At 54.1% G+C, this 26,187-nt stretch overlaps 1 long non-coding RNA gene across 1 annotated transcript; it reads right to left on the bottom strand.

Moving 5' to 3' along the window:
- Window positions 1-83: 83 nt before the first annotated feature.
- On the bottom strand, window positions 84-26,187 carry LOC309845813. The gene is made up of 3 exons (XR_014301514.1): window positions 23,959-26,187; window positions 999-1,112; window positions 84-718 (listed from the first exon to the last, which is right to left on the bottom strand). It is a non-coding gene; the product is annotated as an uncharacterized lncRNA (long non-coding RNA).

Raw genomic sequence — 26,187 nt, forward strand, 5'->3', positions numbered from 1 at the left:
AGCTTGCAATCACCCATCAAGGACCGAAAGGTCCTGGGGGCTTTCACCCCGCCCGCCGGGCCTCAAAGCAAGCAGGACTTGTCCCTGTCTCTCGGGTGAATCTCGGGGTGCTGAGCGGCAGAAGCACAGTGCTACAGGGCAAGGAAAAGGGAGGACCTGAAGGGCAGGCTCTTTGCAGACTGCCCATGAGAAACCGTTCCTGCCACATCAGAAGGCATGCTGTTACTTTCCGGGTTCTGTTTTTGGTTTTGGAGCATTAGAATAACAGTCTACACATGGACCCACCTCCCCGGAGCCCTCACCTGCGGGGGAGGATTCCCAGGGATTTCCATGGATGCTCCCGGCCTCGGAAGGTCAGAGTGGGGCAGCTCCGCACTTCGGAGACAGGGCCCTGCTGTGCTCTCTCAGCCCTGTGCCGGGTGGCTCTTCTGGCAACTTCTTCCATCTCTAAAAACGGGCTCTCTCGGGAAGCTCTGTCCAGAAGATCTCGGGGAGCGAGCGGTCACGTGCACAGACCTTGCTACCAACTCTTGGCTGAGCCAGTGGCTTGAGTGAACGCACACGGCCCCTCGGAGAGAGTGTCTGGCCAGACAGATGCACTGGGAATCCCACCTTTCAGCTCCTGCCTGCGGGAGGGAATCAGGGCCCTCCTCCACGATGAAGAATCCACGTGGGTGACTGGTGTCAAATTCACGCCACTTTGGAGAATGAAGCGAGCCTGAAATAATGTACCCCGACCATCAGAGCAGACAGGGCCAGGGCTACGTTCTCTCCCTGCCCATGCTTCTGGCCCAAACACTCCAGCTCATCCTCAGAAAGGCAGTTCTGTCACCTGCATTCCCATGGAAGAGTTCCAGGGAAGACACACCCAGAAGAGGGGCGTAGAGGAAAGTGCAGCCCTTTGCATGTCTGGCAGTTGTCATTTACACACGCAAAGTCTATACCCATTCCGTGCTAATACCCACCCGGGGACAACCCCATACGTTATCGTTACATACCGTTAAGTTATCAAAAATAGCTGGTTTGGGGTGCCTGCCTGTCTCAGTAGGTAGAGCATGTGAGTCTTGATCTCAGGGCCGTGAGTTCAAGCCCCATGTTTGATGTAAAGATTACTGGGGAGAAAAAAAAGAAAGAAAGCTGGTTTAACTAATAATCTGCCTGATTTGGCAATTTCTGGAGGAAAGCTTACAATCTACACGCTAATTATAATCCTTAAATATCCATGGAAATCTTTGACTCATGCTGCCGTAGAGAAGGGAACTCTGAAAGGGTCAGAATTCAGAAGGTCAGCAGATGACATCATGGGGCCATCAACCACCTTCCCTGGAAATGATGTAGGATGTCCTGGCTCAGCCTCTCCTTGCAAGGGGGAGGGAGAGTGCCCCCACCACACAGGGACAGGACCTCTTCCACAGGCTCCTCTACAGTGGGAGCAGGAGAGAGGCACAGGGGCCCTGGGGTCACTATGCATGAAGTCACTTCAGTAAGCCAACCCCAGGATCTGTGCTCTGAGGACAGGGCATTACCTGGAGAAGTTAATTCTGATACTATTCCAGCCACCACGAAACGCCCAGGGGAAATGATGGGGAGAAACTACCTGTCAAGCCTCAAATGTGGGATGTGGTGTCCAGCAGGCCCTCGTCGAGGAGGAGGAGACATCACTTCGTGAGGAGACATCACTTCGATGTCTCCACGAGGAAGGCGTTATCAGTCACTGCCAGGCAGGCTAAGCCCAGAACAGACGGCACAAACACCTGTCATCATCATGCCAAAAATCTGCTCCAGAATGGAAAAGTGACATTTTCAGAGGTGGAGCAGTCGTGTTTGGAAAGAAGGGCAGCGCTCTGGCTTGGCTGTGTGAAGACGCACAGCCTTTCCGAAGCAGGGGAGGAGGGTCTGAACGGGAAGCAGGACAGGGGGCTTTGATGAGTGCCCGACGTTCACGAGAGTTATGAAGACAGCATGTCCTCTGCTCTCGGAACAGGCCTGTGCTTGAGTGACCCCCTCGTACAGATTAGGATCCACCGCAGCTCGGAGCAGCAGACCCAGAGATCTGGACCCAGCCCTTCCCCATCCGGGCTCAGAATTATGGGACCAGAGGAATCTGGGGGCTGTAGGGCACCCTAAAGCTTGGATCTTGTTTCTTTACATGAATGGCTAATAGAAAACTTCTAACAGCTTGTTTTTAATCTTTAACCTTTTGCACCAAATTATCTGGTAACACTTTGAAAGCAGCTCCCTGCATGTCCACTCTGAACCCAGTACTGCAACGATGTGAGAGATCAGAGGCCACGGCGGCCGAGCGTCCCCCCGTGCTCCTTCACCCACACTGGCCACGCGACAGCCAACCACCCTGTGCAGCCAGTCTTAGAGAACGCATCTGCACCACACCCGCACCACTGAGGGCCTTGGCCTGGGGTCCGCAGGCTCAAAGAGCCCTTCCAGAGCCCTTTCTGAGAAGACCAAGCCACCGATGGGTGCCGTGACCCCCACTCTGTTCTCGCACCTCCAGGCATCAAAAATTCCATCCTGCTACCCTATTTCCAAGACGGTGTCTAACGCAGTGTTGGTCACAAATATCTGTAAAACCGAAGGATGAAGAATATGAAGGGAAAGTCAGAAAACGGTGCCTCTAAAATCAGAAATCTAAACTCACAAGAGTCCAGATCCGAGGTCAGCAAGCAGCAACCTCCCAAGGATTGTGTCCTCTGGGGACCATTTGAAAATGTGACCCGTGGGGTGGCCAGGTAGAGAGAGGAACATCTCTTCAGTGTTATCCAGTCCCCCAAAATAACCGGAAACCTGCACCCACGAGCCCACTTGGGGCTGCATCGGCCACGGGTGGTTTCAGGGGTCGGGAGAGCTGGCTAGACTAGAACTTGCCCGTCGCTGGTTTTCCAGCGTCGTGGAAGCCAGTGCTTGTGATCCTGTTTGTCATCCTCCCGTCACCCCCACCCCGGCCCCTTGCTCAGCCCCATGGTGAGGGGCACGGCAGTGCCATAGACTTCCAAGGCAGGCTGTGTACGGCTGGGGCAGGCATCCGGAGACCCACACGGATGAGACAGAGCCGGGCCCAAGCAGACACCAAGCAGCTCTCACACTTGACCTGCTGCCCACTGCCAGCGAGCTTACTTGCTCTGAGGATGTAAGTCAAGGGAAAGCTCCCTTTCCACATTTATATTTCTGAACAATTTCCGGTTAGCAAGCAGCAAGCAAGTTTAACTGTGCCTAAAAACACCTGGGGAATATATTCTTTCTGTTATTAGCAGAAAACCAAGTTTTAGGGCTTACATTTTTCAGGAGAACTCAAGAAAAATGTAAGGAAACAATGATCTCCGATGGTGAGGGAAACATGGACAGTCTTGCACGTGAGGAGGCTCCAGCGGCCACAGGAGAGAGACTGACATCAAATACCCAAGACAGGGCCCTACCGGACTGTCCCGGGCAGAGGGAGCTCGGCGCACATTACAGACGACAGGGAAGCTGTCAGATGCTGTAATTACATGGAGAAAATTCTAAGCACATGGGTAAGCCTTGGGAAAACGTGGACCCCGGGTGAATAATCGCCTTCTTCTCTGATACCTCTCCCTGCAGGATGTTCTCCCCGAACAGAGCAAGACCCTGCAAAGACAGGCACGTAGACGCAGGTGAGTATACGGGTGAACAGCTCCCAAACTGAGAGCTTCTGATGGCATCTCATAGTCCAAGTTTACCCTCTGGCTTTGCCCTCCTTCCAGAGTTGCCAAATGAGATTCCCAAGAGACTTATATACACAAACTAGCTTGCCACGGAACTAATTCACGGTCAGAATGGAGCAGAGCCGTGATACATTCTCGAGGCTAATCCGCAGGAAGGCAGACTGAGGTGGGACGGGGGATCCATAGCCAAGGACCTAAGCCAGGAGTCTGCAGGGAACTGGGGTGGCAGATGCCAGCAGAGCCCAGTCCTTTCCCAGGACATACTGGGTCCAAGAGCCAGGCACTGCCTTAGTGATCTCGGCCCCTCTCCACGGACAACACACTCCCTTCGGGCTCTTCTCTTTACATGGTTTTCTTAGTCACCATCTTTCCCCCTCTTTGGCTATACTCACCTTGAATCCAGTTCCACACAAATCTCTGCCTGGGACATTTTGTCTATAAGGTCACTCTACATCTCTTGGCTCTGATCCACACTAAGTTAATTCTCAGAAGGCCACCAAGTTCCCACTTGGGAGAAGATTTCAATGTGACATAATGAACCTGCAAAACCAATATTTCCCGCGTATGTCCTGTGGGACATGGAGGTGCCTGTGGCTGCAGGAGACCAGAGTAACCGCAGGTGTGAGGGCGGAGGTCCTGGGCAACCTCCTGAGATGACTTGTAACACAAGAAGGGGCCGTCCAGAGGGAGGAAGTGGAGGAGGGTCCCACGAGCACTTGCAGGCTGATGTTGCAGGAGAAGATTTCAAGGCGTCCACAAAGGCTCGACCTCTAAACTACAATGACTTGAAGGGCAGTGACTGTCTCGTTCAGTCCTGTTCATTGTAGAGAACCTCACTTACAGCAGAGGCTCAAAACTTACTCTTGAGTGTTGAATGAATGGGTCATAGGAGGCATGCGGCAGATGGTGAAAAATGCAGCTATAACATATGCATAGGACACGTTTATGAGGCCACTTGCTTTACAAGCCAAGCAGTCTGGATTTTAGGCTGAAAACCATCAGAGATTTTAAGCAAGGAAAGTAAAATCATCTGATGATCCTATGGGAATCTGTAGGACCAATGAGAAGGGACCCAGGTGGGTTGAAGGAGATGAAACAGATTCAAAGAGTGAGAAGGTGGAATCAGCAGGACTTGTGTGTAGGCTAACGGAAGAAGCCCGAGATGATTCCTTGGTCTTGAGTTTGGACAGCTGGGTGGATAGGGTGTCGTTAATTGAGACGAGGGATTTTAGAGCAAGAATCCGTTACCGAGCAAGATAAAGGATTCAAACAGGAGAAAATGTAGGTATGGAGCTTAGGTGAGGAAACTGGGGAGGGGACGGTATGAATGGATAGATGAAAGATAGGTGATAGATCAATGGAATGATAGATCCAACGGAATGATAGATCAACGGAATGATAGATCGATGGAATGATAGATCGACGGAATGATAGATCGATGCAATGATAGATCGATGCAATGATAGATCGATGGAATGATAGATCTGATGGAATGATAGATCGATGGAATGATAGATCGATGGAATGATAGATCGATGGAATGATTGATAGATCGATGCAATGATAGATCGATGGAATGACAGATCGATGGAATGATAGATCGATTGATTGATAGATCAATGGAATGATTGATAGATCGATGGAAAGATAGATCGATGGAATGATAGATCCGACGGAATGATAGATCAATGCAATGATAGATCGATGGAATGATAGATCGATGGAATGATAGATCGATGCAATGATAGATCGATGCAATGATTGATAGATCGATGGAATGATTGATAGATCGATGGAAAGATAGATCAATGGAATGATAGACCCGACGGAATGATAGATCGATGCAATGATAGATCGATGCAATGATAGATCGATGGAATGATAGATCAATGCAATGATAGATCGATGGAATGATTGATAGATCGATGGAATGATTGATAGATCGATGGAATGATAGATCCGATGGAATGATTGATAGATCGATGGAATGATAGATCAATGCAATGATAGATCGATGCAATGATAGATCCGACGGAATGATAGATCGATGGAATGATAGATCCGACGGAATGATAGATCGATGCAATGATAGATCGATGCAATGATAGATCGACGGAATGATAGATCGATGCAATGATAGATCGATGCAATGATAGATCGATGGAATGATTGATAGATCGATGGAATGATAGATCGATGGAATGATAGATCAATGCAATGATAGATCGATGGAATGATTGATAGATCGATGGAATGATTGATAGATCAATGGAATGATAGATCCGATGGAATGATTGATAGATCGATGGAATGATAGATCGATGCAATGATAGATCGATGCAATGATAGATCCGACGGAATGATAGATCGATGGAATGATAGATCCGACGGAATGATAGATCGATGCAATGATAGATCGATGCAATGATAGATCGACGGAATGATAGATCGATGCAATGATAGATCGATGGAATGATTGATAGATCGATGGAATGATAGATCGATGGAATGATTGATAGATCGATGGAATGATAGATCGATGGAATGATAGATCCAACGGAATGATAGATCGATGGAATGATAGATCGATGGAATGAATGATCGATGGAATGATAGATTGATGGAATGATAGATCGATGGAATGATTGATAGATCGATGGAATGATAGATCGATGGAATGATTGATAGATTGATGGAATGATAGATCGATGGAATGATAGATCCGATGGAATGATAGATCGATGGAATGATAGATCGACGGAATGATAGATCGATGGAATGATAGATCGACGGAATGATAGATCGACGGAATGATAGATCTACGGCGCATGGATGACTGATGTGTAGTGATGGATGGACAGAGTAACCCTCCTCTTCCTCCCTCCACAAAACCAGCATGTACATTTTTAAGCTTCCTTTTGCACCAAAGGTAAAGTCTCTTTCCCAAATCACAATCCAAGTAATTACATAAAATATTTCTTGCAGTCAGTTCTGACCTGTCATCTACTGAACTTAAGCCTAGTTAAACCACTTAACAAAGACCATAATTCAAGTATCATTAGATTTCTTCTTGAGAAAACTCAATAAATACTGGCTTTGGATTTTTATTCCATATATTGGATTTCATAAAATGTCATTTCTGAAGCAACTAGAGTGGTTGGGTTCCCCACAGAAAAATGTTACACATGGCCCTAAACTCTGGGTCACTTGCTTTACATCTTCCAGAGGGAAAGTGATCCGATGGAAAGTGATTCCAGAGCATGGAATTTTGAGCCATGAGTCCCCAAATGCTCCAGGAGATTTTCTAATTACATATTCATTATGAACATTCATTAATGAACACTACACTATGAACATTATGTAACAATTACATATTCATTATGAACATTATGTAATATGAATTACATATTCATTATGAACACGTGATGTTGTAACATCAATTTTTTAAAGACACACATTAAAGTTTCAGCTCCGTGGGCATGTGTGTGGACACAGTCCCTGAGTGACTGCAGTCCGGGCTGCAGTTATGACGACAGGCAATCTGAGCTCCGTCTTCACGGGATAGGGCAGCGCAATCCTGGGAGTGATGCCAGCTTGCAGGGAACCAAGAACCTTTCTAGAAGTATCTAGCCAGACCTGCTTTCTGCCCCACACCTCAGGGATAGCTCCCAGTGGGCCGGCCCATTACCCTTCTCTAATGAGCCTGTCTTCTCTCTGGGGCTGACCTCTGTGCTCTTGCCTTCTGCTTCCAACATTAGCATCTTAATGAAATTGAGTTGCCATCAAAGAGCTGCCACATGGAGGAAAATACATTGCAGATGATGCCCAAGCAGTCCAGGGCAGGCATGGAGAGGGAAATGCTGTTGGTCATGCTGACCAGTGAGCCTGGGGGTGGGAGTGGGTGCAGAGAAGACATTGATTGCAGCCGAAGGCACACTGTATGCTCCAGCAGCCTGAACCCCTGGAGAGACCGGCAGATCTGGACCCTGCAGCCACGGGGCCCCGTGTGCTCTGAAGTGGGTGTGGGTCCGTTGTATGGCCTGGGAGCAGCTCAGATGCTAAAGGGACGAGCTTGGTGAGGAAACAATCTCTTCCCATGGGGACGTGCACTCCAGGTCCTCTCCTCTCCCTTCCAGCTTCTCCTGGCTCCCTCTAGGAGGGCACTGATGGTTTGGGAACTGGGGCTAAGACACCTGGGTGGGGCTGCGGCCCAGCCCATGTCACCTGTTCCATTTGCCACTTCAAGCCGTGGGTTCTTGCAAAGATCTTCCACGCAGACTCCATCCCAGCATCATCCCAGCGCCAGAAGGCCTCCGGTGCAGCTGGGGCCTGCCTCAAGGTGCCCAGTCTGGCTTCAGCACCCTCAGCTAGAAGAATCAGCAAGTGAGACCGAACCGCTGAACGGCCTCGGGCTGGCGGTCTGGGGTCAGGACTCTGCCGCGCCTTTTCTAATTAATTAGAAAATTAATTTTCCTCAAAATTTCCACAAAGTCTGGGGAACTTGTGGAAAAATCCACATTTCCTCATTTCTTTTTTTTTTTTTAATTTATCAGAGAGAGAGAGAGAGCAAGAGCGAGCATAGGCAAACAGAGTGGCAGGCAGAGGCAGAGGGAGAAGCAGGTTCCCTGCCCAGCAAGGAGCCCGATGTGGGACTCGATCCCAGGATGCTGGGATGATGACCTGAGCCGAAGGCAGCTGCTTAACCCACTGAGCCACCCAGGCGTCCCCACATTTCCTCATTTCTTGAGGAAAATTAATTTTCCTCAAAATTTCCACAGAATCTGGGTGCCTGGGTGGCTCAGTGGGTTGGGCTGCTGCCTTCGGCTCGGGTCATGATCTCGGGGTCCTGGGATCGAGTCCCGAGTCGGGCTCTCTGCTCAGTGGGGATCCTGCTTCCTCCTCTCTCTCTCTCTCTGCCTGCCTCTCCATCTATTTGTGATCTCTCTCTGTCAAATAAATAAATAAAATCTTTTAAAAAAAAACTTCCACAAAATCTGGGGCTGATGGTCTGGGAAAGGGTTTTTGTGGATAGGGTGTATGCACCCTTAGATCTGCCAGACAGACTTTGCAGGGAATTTCTTGCAGAAAGTTCATGATCCAGTTGGCTGGCTCAGAACATCCACACACAGACTCCCTCTGAACAGAGGGCTCGCCCTTCAGGTCCTGAGGGCTGTCCCTGGGTCACCCTTCAGGTCCTGAGAGCAGTGGGACCGCACAGAGCTTCGGCTGCATACCAGGAAGACCAGCCTGGTCGGGCAAACACAGAGCCAGCCCCTCCCCTCTAAATGCCAACCGTGGCCCCATGACTTCCCCACAGACCCCAGACCCCAGGGCACAGCCAGCACAGCCAGACCCTCTTGTCAGGTGATCACTGGCAGGCCAGCTGAGCATCTCCCCGTGTTGGTCTGGGGGCGGGGGGGGCAGCGGATGGGGGACACAGGTGTCAGTCTACAGCTTTCTCCTCAGAGCAAACCTCACAACCTTCTCCCCAGGGCTTTCCACTGGGACGGGGTGGGCCTGGGCTGCGTCCACCTCTAGAAAGCTTGGGAAATCCCCATCTCCCACAGCCTCACCGTTAGCTACCCCTGAGGCTCCTGTCATCAGCGGGGTGACACCAGGCCCTCAGGCCTGCACACAGGTCCTCCTGTCTGCCCCTGCCCCCTCTCCTGTCCCCACAGCTCATGGTTCCTCACACTCCGGCTGTGGCTCACGCACCTGCCCTCATCCTGGGCACCGTCTCAGAAGTTCCCACCAGCAGGAACAGGCTCCTGACCCCGAGACAGAGCCCCCCACAGGCCCTCTGCACCCCCATGCCCGAGACTGGCTTCCCCACGGCAGGATGACAGCGTCCGCACTTCCCGGAAGCGCGTCTCATCCTTGTGATGATAAAACCCGCAGAGTGAACGCCCCGGCTTAGGCGTCGCAGTCTGAGGCTCCATAGGCCACCACCCCAGGACTTACCCGGACACCCAGGCCACCTGGTGGGAAAGCAGCTAATGCTTCTGGGGTCTGTGGCCAGGTGACCCGAAGAGAGCTTCAGGATCGGCCAACAGAGCACACAGCTTACTCCTTACAGGTTTCCGTCCTGCGGCCGGGGGCCTAGCACAGCGCCCGGCACACGTCCATACACCTTTGCTTGTAAAAGAACAGGATATTGTGTGGCAGGTCCGGTGGGTCCCCTGTCTCTGTGGGAACGGTCCCCTTTGAATCAGTCTTACAAACGCAGCACCGCAGTCTACTTCCAGGGGGCCCACCGCAGCCCCCTCGTCTCCTCGGCAAGCCCACCTCACCCTCCCCAGCAGCCCCGCTGGGCCTGACTCTATGCCCCGCACACAGGGGCGGAGGGCCTGGGTCTCCCTGTCACACGACGGGCGCTCCCCCTTTGGACTCACTTGTTTCCCAGTTTGGTTCATGCTTGGTTCAGAATTGGGATGAGGAGGCTGCAAGGAAGGTCTTGGCAAAACACTTGCTTATAGTTTCTGTTTGAATTTTTTTAATTAATTTATTTATTTTCAGCATAACAGTATTCATTAGTTTTTCACCACACCCAGTGCTCCATGCAGTCCGTGCCCTCTCTAATACCCACCACCTGGTACCCCGACCTCCCACCCCCAACCCCTTCAAACCCCTCAGGTTGTTTCTCAGAGTCCATAGTCTCTCAGGGTTCACCTCCCCTTCCAATTTCCCCCAACTCCCTTCTCCTCTCCATCTCCCCATGTCCTCCATGCTATTTGTTATGCTCCACACATAAGTGAAACCGTATGATAATTGACTCTCTCTGCTTGACTTATTTCACTCAGCATCATCTCTTCCAGTCCCGTCCATGAATTTACACAAACCTCGGGTGCCTGGCTGGCTCAGTCAGTCAAGTGTCTGGCTATTGATCTCAGCTCAGGTCTTGATCTTGGGGTTGTGGAATCAAGCCCTGCACTGGGTTCCGTGCTGGGTGTACAGCCTACTAACAATGGTAATAATAATGCTAATAATTTACACAAACCTCTGTGGGTCATCCCAGCGCAGTGCTCAGACGAGAACGTTAGAGATATCGGACTAACTGTAAATGCACCTCTTGTCCTCTGGCATCCAGCAGCGGTCTGTAGAAAACTCAGGCAAAGTTTGGTCTACAAGAACCTCAGGGTGGATCACAGGAAGAAAGTGACCAGGGAACCCTCCTCTCATAAGTGAATGTTTCAAAATCTTCAAGAACCACTCAAGGCTCAACAGGGGTGTTTCTGAATCACTATCTAGAGCCTCCTCCTCTGCCTCAGTCCTGGAGCATTTGATAAGCTCTTGAGAAGGGACATTGGCTCTGGTGTCTGACTGCACGATTTTGGCATCTGACTGCGCGATTTGCCCTCAGCGCCACACGGAACCGATTTCAGGGCAGGTGGCCTCCTCCGTTCCCTCGGTGCTCTGGTGGTCTTTGCAAGCCCACTGTCCCCAGAGAAGGTCCAAACATCAGCCCCTTTGCTAGCACTGCCTTACTCTCCAGTAAACAGCTGTGGGTTTGGGGAGTATCAGCTGATCTTACTGTGAGTTTCTCCTGGTTTCTAGCAAATCTTCTTCTGATTTATCAAGTACACGATACAATGTTGCCATTTATGAACAATGTTGCCATTTACAAAGCTACTCCTCTGCACGTGCCTGGGATCCAGCCTTTGAGTAGTGACCTCTGCATATCCAGGGATCTCTCACTGTGCTCGAGCACTTTACTCCAGGGTAAGGCCCTGGACACATGAAAGCCAGAGAGTACATTGGTTTTTTTTAACCTTCTGTTATAAAAAGAAAAATAAAATTTCTGTCATTTAAAAAGATGAACTCAGTTAATGACTCTAGAAACACTGGCCAAGTCATCAAATGGGGACATGCTTTACCCGTGCCAGTTACTGTGACCAAATACAATGGTAGCATCTGGTCATACAGCACCCAACACTGAAATTACTGGACCATAAAAATAAGCTTTTGGGGCTCAGTTGGTTAAGCATTAACCATTAAGTTAAGTTGAACTCTTGATTTCAGCTCAGGTCAGGATCTCAGGGCTGTGAGATAGAGTCCCGCATCGGAGTCTGGGCTCAGCAGAGCCTGCTTGTCCCTCTCCCTCTGCCCCACCCCCACCCCCATTAGCTTGCTGTTGCTCTCTCTCATTCTCTGTCTCTAAAATAAATCAAATCTTTAAACAATAACAAGACTTCAACAATATATAAGGAACTCCTAGCATTCAACAACAAAAAGCCAACAATACAGTTCAAAGGTGAAAAAAGGACTTAACTAGACATTCCTCCAAATAAGACATAAGGACAGCTGGTCCACGTGTGGAAAGATGCTGCAATCAGTGGTCACTAGAAGAATGTAAGTCACCTGCAAACCTCCACCTCTGACCCACTTCTCAGCCCACTCACCAGCCCTCAGGAGCGCCCACAACTTCCCAGCTCTGGCTATGTCCAAGGGCGTGATGGAGCAGGACACGGCCCCTGCCTCTGGGCCCTCAATGTTAATGTGGAGAAAAGGCAAGCCTGATCAGTATGCAGTCGACCAAAGAGATACGGCTGTAGAAATCCAGGCCTCCGGGAGCTTGGAGATGCCTGCAGGTGCCTCAGAGGGACTCAGCATGAATGGAGGCCAGCCAGAAGGGGAACTGGTGGGGAAGCAGGAGGAGGAGGGTCCAGGAAGGTCCAGGAAGGTCGGAGCCCTCTTCCCTCTCACTCTGACTGGACTTGTTCCACCAACTCCACAGGCCGCGAGCCCAAGGAGAGCCCTTTCTCCCAAAGAGCAGGTGTTTTCCTGTCCTGGGGGCCATCTCCAGCTTGAAAACTGTTTTCTGGTCTTCCCCTTGGGGGTCTTCCTCGTCTTCCCCTGACACCCCCCCCCGGCTGCCCATCAGCACTCCCATCATGCTTCAGGTCAGAAACACCCACCTCCAGCCCTCTCTGCGGCCTCCCTTCTGCCGCCAGAATGTACTCAGAGCCGTGGGGGTCTGCACGTCCCACATTTGACACCAGAATGTACTCAGAGCCGTGGGGGTCCGCACGTCCCACATTTGACACCAGAATGTACTCAGAGCCGTGGGGGTCCGCACGTCCCACATTTGACACCAGAATGTACTCAGAGCCGTGGGGGTCTGCACGTCCCACATTTGACACCAGAATGTACTCAGAGCCGTGGGGGTCCGCACGTCCCACATACAACACCAGAATGTACTCAGAGCCGTGGGGGTCCGCACGTCCCACATACGACAACAGAATGTACTCAGAGCCGTGGGGGTCCGCACGTCCCACATTTGACACCAGAATGTACTCAGAGCCATGGGGGTCCGCACGTCCCACATATGACACCAGAATGTACTCAGAGCCATGGGGGTCCGCACGTCCCACATTTGACACCAGAATGTACTCAGAGCCGTGGGGGTCCGCACGTCCCACATACGACACCAGAATGTACTCAGAACCGTGGGGGTCCGCACGTCCCACATACGACAACAGAATGTACTCAGAGCCGTGGGGGTCCGCACGTCCCACATACGACACCAGAATGTACTCAGAGCCGTGGGGGTCCGCACGTCCCACATACAACACCAGAATGTACTCAGAGCCGTGGGGGTCCGCACGTCCCACATTTGACACCAGAATGTACTCAGAGCCGTGGGGGTCCGCACGTCCCACATATGACAACAGAATGTACTCAGAGCCGTGGGGGTCTGCACGTCCCACATTTGACACCAGAATGTACTCAGAGCCGTGGGGGTCCGCACGTCCCACATACAACACCAGAATGTACTCAGAGCCGTGGGGGTCCGCACGTCCCACATATGACACCAGAATGTACTCAGAGCCGTGGGGGTCCGCACGTCCCACATACGACACCAGAATGTACTCAGAGCCGTGGGGGTCCGCACGTCCCACATACGACACCAGAATGTACTCAGAGCCGTGGGGGTCCGCACGTCCCACATACGACACCAGAATGTACTCAGAGCCGTGGGGGTCCGCACGTCCCACATTTGACACCAGAATGTACTCAGAGCCGTGGGGGTCCGCACGTCCCACATATGACACCAGAATGTACTCAGAGCCGTGGGGGTCCGCACGTCCCACATACGACACCAGAATGTACTCAGAGCCGTGGGGGTCCGCACGTCCCACATACGACACCAGAATGTACTCAGAGCCGTGGGGGTCCGCACGTCCCACATACGACACCAGAATGTACTCAGAGCCGTGGGGGTCCGCACGTCCCACATACGACAAAATGAAAGATATTTGCAAAAAAAGACTAACTGGGGGGATTGGAAAACATGATCCTCGTAATTTTTATATGGCTTATTCTATAAGGAACTTCTCTAAACTTACAGTAACATGAGGATGGCTTGGAGAACGGGCAGGCACTAACCTCTCCCAGGTCCTCCATCTGCCCCTCCAGGACTGCCCAGACCTCCCCACCTGCCCTCTGCTTGGGGCAACCAGTGTGAGCTCCTGGACCCCCGCCTGTGGTAAATTCAGGGGAGGGAAAGAGAGGCGGGGTGTCAGGTCCCGGCAAAACGGCCTTAGGCTGACTGTGCCCCTCACACAAGAGCCTCTGTACTCAGAAGTGACCCCTTCTCAAATGCCCCAGTGGAGGGTACCAACTGTCCCTGCTGGGAACCCGACCTGTTAAAGAATGTGACCCATTCACGTAAGGGTTGCATTTTATAAACAAATTACTAGGCATAGAATTACATGCATTAGCTAAGGGTTTGAGGAGAGACATTTAGAGAAGATACCATTTCCAGTGAATGTCTCCTCAACACACCCTCCACACTCCCTGCAGCTGACGCATCTTCTTGAACTGTGATGCTGACCCTCTCTGTCCTACAGACCAGAGCCGAGAACATAAGAGCTGGGTGAGCCACAGTAGCTCCTCAGAGATTTGGGTGAGAGCCTTCTCCCTCTGCCCTGTGCACTGCTCCTAGAGGCTCCCTTGCCCCCCAAAGGACCTGGGGACCAGAATGGAGGGCAGGGAAGGATGGAGGCGAGCCGGCACACGCCCAGTGCCCGCTGCCCCGCCCCATCTGGATCCTCACTGGGCCCCTATTCACAATCTTCTCGTCGCCACAAAACTACCATCCACAGAAAACCACGACACGCAGCCCAGAAGTTTTTGGCAATTCCAAGGGTGAGTTGGAGGCATTCAAGAGACATGAGTCGTGGACACAGAAGAGTCATTTGGGGCCCAGTGACCAAGGGTGGAGCAAAATGGGGGAGGACAGTCCCTCCTTTGCCTGCCACCAGGCCTCACAGCTTTGGGTTACAGGCGTTTGCGGGGTTCACAGCAGGGAGCTGAGCGAGGTGAAGCCCCAATGGGAGTGGGGTGCGCGGTAGGCAGCCAGGCCCCCAAGCAGCTGGGAAGGTTAGGGAAACAGGGCATTCGGGTAAAACGGACAAAATCTGCGAGTGAATAGTAAATTGCTGCGGCAATCATGTGTGACCTAGAGCAAACCAGAGGCCAGGAAAAATGGTCTTATTCCCAAAATAAACTTCTCTTTTCCCCTCAAGGACTAAAACACGCAAGGGCCAGCCAGTAACCAAATGAGTGTCAGTGGCCGCTCTGGCCTGGGCTCCGGACGCAGGGTGGTCTCAGGTCACCGAACCTCTGCTTCCAGAGGACTCACATGCCCGGCTCAGAAGGCCTTAGGAAACTTCAAACTCCGACTCCAGATCCCACGGTGTCCTTGGCTAGTGGCCCCTCAGACTCACCTGGCCACGCCTCATTTCCCATGAAGGGAGTTTTAAAGGACACAGACGTGAAGAGACACTTACATGAGGAGGATCACATTCCTCTGTAAAGGGTCGCTGGCATCCAGCCTCCCGGGACCGTCACCAGTAGCTCTAAATGGAGTGACTGGCCCTGCTCCGCAGGTCGCAGCCCTGTCCAGGGGCCGAGTCCACACCGCAGGCAAGGGGTGGGGGGCTGAGGCAACTGCCTTTGAGCTGTCCTGGGACCCCCACTAGGTGAGACAGCAGCAGGTGCTCACAGGGCGGGATGTTCCCTTGCTGGCCTCGCCAGGTGCCTGCTGCGGGCCTAGGGGACCGACCGGGGCAGACACCGTTCGCGTGGTGGGGGTTGCCGACCACACTGCCCCTGCCCTGCTCACCACCCTGTGCGGGGGAACCGGGGAGAAACTAAGCCTGAAGGGGCCAGTTGGGTAAGAGCCAGGAGGGCAGGCAAGGGAAGCCCCCAGAGCAGGTGACAGCCGAGAGCAGACACCGGGCCAGCAGAGATGCACGTGCAGGGGTCACATGCGTGTGTGCATGAGAACATGTGAGTGCTTGTGCATGTGTGTGTGTGCTTGTGTGTGTGTGTGTGCTTGTGCGTGTGTACACACGTGTGTGTGCTTGTGCGTGTGCACACACGGATGTGTGTGTGTGCTTGTGCATATGTGTGTGCTTGTGTGTGTGTTTGTGCGTGTGCACACACGGATGTGTGTGTGCTTGTGCGTATGTGTGTGCTTGTGCGTGTGTTTGTGCGTGTGCACACACAGATGTGTGTGTGCTTGTGCGTGTGTTTGTGCGTGTACGCACATGGATGTGTGTGCTTGTGCATGTGTTTGTGCACGTGCACACACAGATGTGCTTGTGCGTGTGTGTGCACACACGGATGTGTGTGTGCTTGTGCGTGTGTTTGTGCGTGTGCACACACGGATGTGTGTGGAAGGGCGCTGCAGGCAGAGGGAGGGGACAGCACATTCGGGATGTCCCCGAAATGACAAGAACGAGCTTCCTCAAAGGCCTGGGAAGCGGGTCCCGACGAGGAAGCCTTGAGAACTGCGGAGGCTGAACACAGTCCCTCAGGACATGTCTGGGGTCCCCATTGCCCCCACCCTGTGCTGACCCCAAGCACAGCTTCTCGGAGCCGTGTCCATGTAAGCAGGGAAGGCACAGGGTGCGGAGAGCCCATCTGAGGGCAGGAATGAACACACAGTCCCCCTCTTGCCCTGGGACAGCCCCGTGCGTGCCCCCCGCCACCGTTGCCCAGAATGGGTGCAGGTCAGCCTCCCGCCTCCCTCAGCGCCGCGACCGCAGACCTGGCTTCACCAGAGACACGTCTCCAGAGGAGGCCACAGACAGACGGACCGCAGGAGGCCCCCCACCGCCTCGGGGGCACAGAGACTCATCGGCAGCAGCAGGGTCCAGGGGCCAGGGTGACAGCGGGGCAAGCCTCCCCACACCTGAGCAAAGCCGGCCTGCACTGCATGTTTGTCGGTACTGGGGCGGGGGGCCAGGTGGGCGCAGCCCCAAGGGACAGGCCTTCGGGCGGAGGCACCCTGGGCCAAAGGGGTCAGTCACCCCCAGCATCTCTGCCCTCTGCCCCTGGATGCCAGTGCTCTTAGGAGAGCTTGGCAAGGGGTTCCCTAAGGCAAAGGGTGTGAGTGCCTGGCACTTCGTGATCCCCAAGACAGGCTGCCACTGGGTGAGAAGCTGCAGAAAGCCCCTGGCCAGCCCCAAACCCAGCTGTGACCAAGCACCTGCCGCGCGAGCCCAGGGCAGGAGGCCAGCACCCTCCTGGCGATTCCCCTCCACCGGGCCTGGCCGTCCTCCTGCCGTTCCCAATGTCTCCTTCCTGAACATTCCTTGAGTTCTCTGGAGTAGCACGGACCCGCTCTCTGCATCCCGCCCCGGGGTTCCCACGACAGCGGGAACCCGCTGCTGGGAGAGTGTCCACCGCGTGTGCTCCCTCTGGACAAGGACAGCAAATGTCCCCGAAGCAGGAGAAGGGGACGGAATGGACAAGCGGGAGAGCCCCATCCGCTGTCGTGCTCACGCGTGACGGATCCGCTCCACAGCACTTGGTCCCGTGACCCCGTGGCACCCCAGGCTCGCTGTGCCCCATGAAGACAGAATGGAGCTCACTCCAGGGCAGACAGACTCAGAGAGCCTCTGCCAGGAGACCCAGCGTCCCCGGGACTCAATGCCTGTCCCCCCTGTGCCAGCGGCTGGGCCAGGAGGAGGGTCAGCTTGCGAGGAGCGCCCTGCGGACCCCGGACACCCGGCGAGGGAGCAGCCCCTGCTCCCGGGGGCAGCACAGCACGCCCATCCTCGGCGGCGGCCTCCCGGCAGACCCCAGCCCTTTATTTACCGTGGCCCCTCCAGGTTCCCGGTGGAAACGGCCCCTCTCCATGCAGGGAAGCCCCTCCCTTGGCCTGCACCCTCCCTCCGCTCCACAGCGAGGCATGGGAAGGAAGCGTTCAGAGGCTCAGCGGCTCCCGGCCGACAGAGATGCTCCGCTCCTCGAGGTTCACCTGCAGGAAGGCGCGTGTGCGGCCGCCGGCCTCTGTGCCCGGGAGTCCGCAGACGCGAGCTGGGCTCCTCAGGTCAGGGAGCAGCCCTGAGCACCTCTCAGAGGAGAGTCTCAGAAACAGGTCCCAGAGAGCAGCGTCCTCTAACAGCTGCTGCCCAGCCGTCGCCGGGGCGCGCCTGGACAACGGGCATAACTGAAACCCTGACAGTCTGGGGGCTTCGAGCACGGCAGCAGCCCACCATTACCCTCGATGGAACCCCCGGGCCCTCCAGGGCAGAGGCCTGGCCCAGACCCCTGCCCTAGTCTCTCCCTTCTCCCCGAGACCACTCTCCTGAGGAGAGAGGAAGGGCCCCAAAGCCACTTCCAGCTGCTTCCCCGCCCCGTCTTACAACGCTTGCTTCTCGCCCTCGGCCCCAGCTGCCCCGGGGACTTTTCCTGTGAGATGTCTAACGCCACTCCAGCCATGGCAGGGACCCGGGCCCCCAGGAATGCTGCCCAGCCCCCGCCCCCAGAGCCCTGCTTCCCAGATGCAAGGTTCTTGTTTCAAATGTGTCTGCCCAACCCTTCCTGGCGCCTTCCCCTTCCACAGAGAGGAGGCAGCCCCTCCCCTTTCCAAAGCTGAACATTTCATGGTTGAGAACGTGGTGGCAGACTTCGAGGTTCTAGCTGCTCTAACCCTCTTTCCTTCTTGTAGAAAGGAGGTAATAATCACTCTATCCGGGTGCCTGGGTGGCTCAGTGGGTTAAGCCTCTGCTTTCAGCTCAGGTCATGATCTCAGGGTTCTGGGATCAAGCCTCATGTCGGGCTCTCTGCTCAGCGGGGAGCCTGCTTCCTCCCTCTCTCTCTGTCTGCCTCTCTGCCTACCTGTGATCTCTGTCTGGCAAATGAAAAATGAAATCTTAAAAAATAATAATAATAATAATCACTCTCTCCCATGAGTTGTAGGGTCACAGGAGAGAATGCATGTAAATGGCAGAACATAGCCTCAGCCACAGTTCCCACTGCGTCTCACCGTTAACATCAGTTCCTCTGCCCCCCAAGCCTGCTCAGACCTCCGGCCTGCCAGCTTCCTGCCACCTCTGGCTGGCCTCTGCCATGACCATCTTGTGAGCGGCCGGGGGCTTGCCTGCCTGTCTCTGGACACCACCCCTCCCCCCACTAACCTTCTCATTGCTAAATGCAGCAACTGCCCTTCAGCACCCCCCCCCAGGCTTTCTAAGCTACTGGGACGGTGACTCCTTGTGTTCACAGGGCTGGTCCCAATACAGGGTCCAACACTATTCCAGATGTGTCTGAAGGTGTTTTTTGGATGGGATTAACCTTTAAATCAGTGGACTTTGGGTCCACTGATTTAGGCAGATCACCCTCCCTAATGTGAGCAGTCCTCCCCCGCAAGTCTAAGATCTTCATGAAGACAAACAGACTGAGGTCCCGGGAAGACAGGGTTCAGGCAGCTGATGGCCTTCAACCTCGGACTGCAGCACTGGCTCCCCGCTGGAATGCACACTGCCCGCTGCCCTGCTGCCTGGCAGATCTTCCGTAGTCCACAAATGACTGTCATGCAAGGAGCACATTCCCAGGAACACAGAGGGTGTCTAACTCCCCCAACAAGTGCTTGTGGAGGGCCCACCACGAACGGAGAGCTGTGAAGGCGTGAAGGCAGGCACTTTGCGGAGCTCAGGAGGGGAAAGCAGGGCCAGGAAGACGAGCTCTCAGCCACAGCCACAGAGCGGCGAGACAGAGGGGCCTGCAGAGCCCCCCCAAGAGGACCAGACTGCGCTGTGGTAGACCGAGAAGGAACTTGAATCCAGACAGATCTAGACGGGAACCCTGGCCTGCGGCTCGTAGGACTTCTCACTCTGGGCACGCGCTTCCCCTTCGGAGCTCCAGTGAAGGAGTGACCCTAGCCCGTAGGAACAGCAGGGATCAAGCAGAGGCACCCCTGCACGGCCTCTGGAGCCTGGGTACAGAGAAGATACAGAGGAAAAGACAAAGCTGCTTCAGTGATGAAAGTCCAGTTCCAGACTCGTGAGAGAACTATGACCATCTCCGTTAAACGTGTACAAAATGAATGTCTTGTGGCTTAAAGGAAATGATCAGCCTGTCTAGGACTGACCTGCAGATGTCCAAAATACCTAGAAACCCACCTGCCCCAGCCTCCTCGGGCGGCTGAGACAGAGCACCAAAGTGGTGGGCAGACACCAGAGGGGCTTGTGAACAACAGAAACATGTTTCCCACAGATCCGAGGCAGGAAGGCCCAGATCCAGGTGCTGGCGGACTGGGTGTCTGGTGAGAACCTGCCTCCTGGGTTCATGGACGGTACCTTCTTGCTGTGTCTGCACAAGGAGCGTGACGGGGCTCTCTGGGGCCTGTTTTATAAGGCACTAATTCCATCACAAGAGCTCCGCCTTCATGACCTGATCCGCTCCCAAGGGCTCCACCTCCTGCCTTGGGGGTCAGGGTGTCAGCATAAGCACATGAAGTTTTGGCAGGAGGACACAAGCATTCAGTCTGTAGCACCATCAGGCGTGTGGAGCCAGCCTGCGTGAACAGGGATCGTTTAAGCTGTGCCACTAAGTGCAGAGACACATCAGTACACGTCATGAACACTGAGTGTGGCCCTCAGATGCCCAGGGCAACTGTAGAAACAGCCAGCGGCCAGCCACACACCAAACTGTGGACACGAACACTGTCAGGAAGTCCGTCCAAGTGCAGCACGTTCCCTTCTCAGCTGTTCTAAACCTCCCATATTTCATGACCCTGGACTATTTTATATGGAAGGACAAATAGTAAACCACTCAAAAACAAGTGGCAATTATAAAGAAAAAAATCAAGGGAATAAAGAAGTCTCGTTATATAATGAAATGGTGGGTTTCTCATCCCGGAGGGTTCAAGGGAGAGTGAGTTGGGGATTTTATAGAAGACATCCACCAGCCGGCTGGCAGGGTGCCTTCCAATGCTAATATTCTGAAATTTTAATATACTTTATTTTCCACTTTCAGAAGAATTCAATGCTTAAAATAATACTACTGTCTGAATTAGAAATACCATTTGTGGGCCATGAAAAAATTAGGGACATGGTTTTTAATATTATGTTGTTAAGCTTCCATTAATATAAGAAATAAATGCCTTTACTGTGCAAAATTAGCTTCCAGAAGCTAATTTTACTTTCCTCCTACTGTGAAAGTAAGCATTTGCCTGTGGACAGAGCTTACATCTGTTACCAACGGACAAGAAAGACTTCATCTCAGAAATGTGATGAGCCCAAGATAACTTAAGAGTTTGGGTGCCATTTTTAAAAAAGAATTTTCAAGTATTGTTAGCAGGAGAGAACACATTTAAAGACATTAGCCACAAAATTACCAGCCTTTTGCATTTCGTCTTTCGGGACTGTACATTGTTGTCTTTGTTCTACACAGGCCGCTACCTCCCTGCCCAAACTCCCCTGTGTCGCTGTCCCGCTCTGTCTTCAGAATAGGTGCTCCTGCCTTTCAGGCTGAAAGTGAAGAAATCGTGTAGGAGTTGGACTTGAGAAGAGGGACGTTAGATCCCAGCTGCCTGAGCGAGGTTCCAGGAAACATCACCGTCTCTGATAGGTTCAAATTATGCTCCAACGAAACAGGGTGGTTCACCCCCAAGTCAGTGTCCCCAGCTCAACCTCCTGCTCCGTGGAAGGACCACCCGCACCGCAGGACGCCCCACCCAGGGATGCGGGGACGGTGGTGGGGAGACACTGACACACGGCCACCTCTGGGTGGCGCTGTCACACGCGCGGAGGCTTCCTGGCCACCCTGCGTCCTGTGCTCCAGGAACTGGGCAATTGTGCCCAAAATTAAACGGCAATTTTTGGCAGAGTCATTCCGCTAGGAATCTGAGACGAAGTCACCTAGAAACTCGAGCTTTCCTCTCAGAAATAACAGCTCCATTTTTAATCCCGAAGTATTTTATTATTTTAACTTAGGGAAAAAATCTGGATTCCGTACAAAATGCTGATTCTTAGACCAGATGCGGACGTGCTTCCAGACGCCGGGAGAAGTTTGTTACAAAATGTCCGCTCACACGTCACACTGAGGTGACACGGCGTCCTCTCCTTCCTAATTTTCCCTTCCGTTTTCTTCTCGTAACGCTTGGGGACAGGGTGTCTGAGGAAAGTCACTGTCCGCTGGGCCTTTGAAGGACCCGTGCCACAGGCCAACAGCCAGCCCCACTGAGCTCTGGCCATTCGCTCACCGCACGCCTGTCCTGGGCCTGACCCTGTCCCAGGGGTGCGCGGAGCTGGACGAGACCCTGAGGACAGCCAGGCCGAGGCGGCCGGACGGGCACTCTGGGGCCGGGGAGCTGCGTGAGGAGCGCGGGGCGCCGAGGGACAGGCCGGCCGGCAGAGCGCACCGGGGGAACGGCCCGGGCTCCCTGCCCCGGCTCGAGGCGGTCAGAGAGGCCTTTAAAGGACAACTCATTTCTGACTTTTCCCCTATTTCTGGGTCAGCGCTTGTTGTTCTGTTGCTGTGGAAACAGGGAAACTGGATTCCTTCCCCACTACTCAGTAGGTCCCGTCTGCATGACACGGGCAGGACACACTCACAGATTTGGTCTTTCATGTTTTCAAGCCGAACAGCCACACTCGTCCGTAATTTAAGCATTTAACGCTGGCGCAGCACTGACGCAGAGGAAGGCTTACACCCAGCTCTGATCGTGCCCCAGGAATCGTCCAAACACGTCACAGGGCCATATTTCACTTAACCTGCACCCCGATTCCACGAGGGATGCCGGTTGCCGACAGGGACGCGGAGCTCGGGAGGCTGAGGCCTCGCCCACCCTGCACAGCCAGACTCGGGCAGAACGTGGCCGGAACAAGCCGTGCCTGACTGCAGACCACACTCTCATCCGCGTGCGGACTGGACGCTGTCCCGTGCCCTTCGTCTTCAGAGCAGGGATGCCGGAGCAAGAAAGAAGTCAGGCAGAAACTACGGACGTTCCCAAAGCCCTAAGTGCAGTTTCCCACACAGCATCCCACAGAAGCAAGTGTCAGTCACATCTGAGGAAGCATTTCGTCCACGGACATCAGGAAGAAAGCAGCACGGTGGGTGGGGTGGGCTGGGCGCTCGCTGCAGACCCTGGGTGGGAGGCCCTGTGACAAGGAGCTCTTGGCAAGACCCACAACAAACCCACAACCCTGGGCCCTTCCCGACAGGCAGCCTTGAGAAGGATGCACACACAGCGCCTGCCTGCGTCCGCCCATACAGGAGGATGCGGCATGGGTGGTTGAGCCTCGGCCTTCGGCTCAGGTCACGATCTCAGGGTCCTGGGATCGAGTCCCACGTGGGGCTTCCTGCTCAGCGTGGGGTCTGCCTCTCCCTCTGCTGCTGCTCCCCATGCTCGCTCGCTCTCTCTGGCAATGAATCAATAAATAAATCTGTATGAGGGGCGCCTGGGTGGCTCAGTGGGTGAAGCCTCTGCCTTCGGCTCAGGTCATGGTCTCAGGGTTCTGGGATCGAGTCCCGCATCGGGCTCTCTGCTCAGCAGGGAGCCTGCTTCCTCCTCTCTCTCTGCCTGCCTCTCTGCCTGCTTGTGATCTCTGTCAAATAAATAAATAAATAAAATCTTTTAAATAAATAAATCTGTATGGAAGCAGACCCCGGGCAGGCTGCCAGGACCAGGCAGGGTGCCCGTGCGCACCACCGTCACTCCCCAGGGTGGGGCCGGCCAGACTGTGCGGGGCCATGGGCGCTGTGGGGCAGGTCTGGCCTGGGCCGGCCACATGAGATTGCCCAGAGGCCTGCAGATACCGGCTTCGCTGTTCCCTCGGGCAGCTCACGGTCGGATGCGAGAACACAGAGTGTCCAAGACATGAGACTTGGCCGGGAAAGGACTCGAGGGGCCGACTCGGCCGGACGCGTTCCCAGGGCTGAGTGCAAACGCGAGTCTCGGCCCTCCCGGCCCCTGTTCACTCCCCAAGTCCCAGCCGATCCTACTCTATTGTAAACAAACCTTCTCCTGGAGAAACTGCTCGTTTACCAGGACGAAGCCTGCCTGCCTTTATTTTAAGGCCCATCAGATACGCAGACACCGGAGTGCAGGCGGGCACCTGTCTGGTGGTTCAGCAGAAAAAGTGAACTGGGGAGAGCCAGTCCCGCGAGCCTTCCGCGAGGAAGCCATCAGGGCTGATGTCGCAAAGACACAGTTCAGGTCTTTCCTGTGTGCTTTGGAGCCAAAACCCTGACGTAGGAATAGGGGAAAACCTCTCCTTTCCAGCTTTCACGCTCAGTCTAATCAGATAAGGTTGGGTGATCCTTTGAATGTGGTGTGAAGAAAAAGAGGGAACGGTCTATTTTTCTGAGCGGTCTCTGGCTGGTGACAGAAAGGATACGCCCCACAATAAAGGAACCCGGAGAAGCAGCAGCGTTTCCTTTAAAAACCGCAGCTGGAACGCACGAAGTCCGAAACCCGCCCCGCGCGCTCCCAGAGACCTGGCAGTGGATTACAGCACAGAGATAAGGAGGGTGGGAAAGTGTGTCTGCTCCCAAGGGCAGGCAAGTTAACACCCCCACAGGTGGGAAGGAGCAGCCTAGCCACACCGCACCATGTGCACAGGAAAGGCCAGAGTCCAAGGTCTCGGCACTTGAGGACAGAATGCTCGCTTGTAACCTCTCATCCCTACAGAGACCGCCGCGCAACCTCGCCCTTCGTGTCTGAAGGTCAGCTGTCCCCAGCTGCGAGGACCCAGAGGACCCCAGGTCTGGGACGTGCCCGCAGACCACACGTCGACCTTGCCATGAGGTCACACCCCTGCCTCCCACTTCCAACCCAAAAGGGAGGTCCTTGCACCAGAAGAGCCGGACAGACTCTAGCAGGGAGGCCCGTGGGGGTCATGTGGCCGGCCAGGAGAAGCGCAGGACAGAGGACAGTGGGAGACGGGAGATGGGGTCTTAGCCCTCACACTCAGCTCTGCCCGGCTGCTCTCAGGCTAGAGGAGGAAACCTGGAGCCCAGGCTGGCCACGTGACGCACCGCCAGCCAAGCCCACCGTGGGCAAACCCGAACTCCGGTGGAGGAGGAGCCTCTGCTGGGCAGGGAGACCACATGGAGACGGGTGGGGTGAGGGCACACGTCCGGCTCAGGGGACCGTGCACAGGAGCGTTCATGAAGGAGAGAGACAGAGATGCAGTGACCCAGCCTCCTTGGGACATGAGGGCACTGCTCGGGGAACAGAGCTCCCCAGATCTTTCCCAGCCTGGGTCCTGGAAGAACCAGCATCCCGGAAGAGGAGGACGGAAGAGAGGAAGGACAGATCCGCACCCACGTCCCCACCACAGACTCGCAGACCTGCGCGGGTCTGAGCTGGAGGACACCAAGGGCTTGCCGTGGTTGGAGATGAAACCACTTGGCGATTCCACCAGACGACTCAGCCAGTCTGGAGCCTGGAGTCCCTGAAAGCCAGTAGGATCTGCCACAGGCATCTTCCAGGCTGGGGGCTGGGGGCCAGAAACACAAGGTGATTTCCCTTCAGGGACCTGCTGTCACAAGTGAGCCCTGGAACATTTCAGACTGTTTTGAAACTGCTTCCAGAGTCCATTTGTCTGTCTTCCAAGAATATGAGCCTCGTGGTTTGAAGTCCCATCGCCTGAAGGAAGACATGAATACCACGCCCGAAAACGCAGACTAGACGCCAGACGCACCGGACGAGCTTCAACGGCCGTGGGGCGGTGGAAAGGGTCGGTGCTGGAACCCAGGGGACGGGGGCTTCGGGGAACCCGCAGGCAGGAGGAAAGCAGGGAAGGCCATGTCAGCTCGCCTCCGTCCCCACACCTTCATTTCTGCAAATGAATTCTCCACGTCCGTCCCGCGTGGGCATCTCCTCGTGGAGCCTTCTCCTTCCCAAGTAACACAGGGGAAGCTGGCGGGGTCCTCCGGCCTCTCACACAGGACAACGGAGAGGGGCTGAGCTGAAAACAGATGGTCCCCACGGACCGTGTGGAGGACGTGGGTTTGAAATCCCAGACGGTTACAGTAACAGCCCTTCATAAAGCCAGGATCATTTGCATATAAATGAATCACAATTAATTCCAAAGAAAGGAGGCTCTATCCGCAATAGGTTGTAAGAAACCTAACCAGTTGAACCTCGAGCCATCCCGGTATTTGGTACTGGGCAGGCAGAATAAAAGAACGTTTTAAAAGACACAAAACAATGAGTCTGGCTCCTTGTTTAGGATCTGCAGTT

The sequence above is a fragment of the Mustela nivalis genome (genome assembly GCF_964662115.1).
Source record: "Mustela nivalis genome assembly, chromosome: 12".
Lineage (NCBI taxonomy): Eukaryota > Metazoa > Chordata > Mammalia > Carnivora > Mustelidae > Mustela > Mustela nivalis.